Here is a 744-nt window from a genome sequence, read left to right on the forward strand (position 1 = left end):
GCTCTGTAGCATCTTTCTGACGGACAACGTGACGGTGTGTGGCCGACAAGCATTTGTTTTGGTCTGAGCTGCTGGTGGTCTAGTGCAACATCTAGTGCCAGTGTCGATCTCAGAAACTTTTTAAGTAGTTTTACTGAGAGGAAATTATTACACAAGCTACAAAAAACTGAATAATGTCTTTGTTTTCTTTGATTTTCCTACAGCTGCGTCAGCACCATCACAATTATATTTAATATTTTCCAGCTGTGAGCAACTTCCCCATTTCCTTTTGTATAGTGCGTAGTCTCCTGTGGTGCACTGTGAGAGAATAGCGTCCATCAACAGTACCCTAACAAATGAAGTGTTTTTGTTATGAGTTTTTTGAGTATACCTTTCCAGTGTAAACACACTGAAATAAAACAAAGCACACAAGTTCTGCTACATGATCAGTCATGTTACAATGAGAGCTGACACACACATCCCTAGTGGTGTTCCCAAGTTCTGAAATATCTCTTTCTGAAATTTCTGTCTCTTCCCAATACAACTGAGATGGGTGGAATTTCAGTGTCATCACATTTTAGCTGGAGATGAGTATGATAATATGTTGGTTGTAATTTGTGTGAACTGACCCCCCTGAACATGGAGCAGTTTTCTTTTAAATTATAACATTAACGATGATTTGGAACTCTAATGTTTCAGAGTCGAAGCATTTCAACATACAACGTGTTTTTAAATGGATTCAATTAACGGAATAAGACAAGACAA

This window comes from Seriola aureovittata, chromosome 15, assembly GCF_021018895.1.
Source record: "Seriola aureovittata isolate HTS-2021-v1 ecotype China chromosome 15, ASM2101889v1, whole genome shotgun sequence".
Taxonomy (NCBI): domain Eukaryota; kingdom Metazoa; phylum Chordata; class Actinopteri; order Carangiformes; family Carangidae; genus Seriola; species Seriola aureovittata.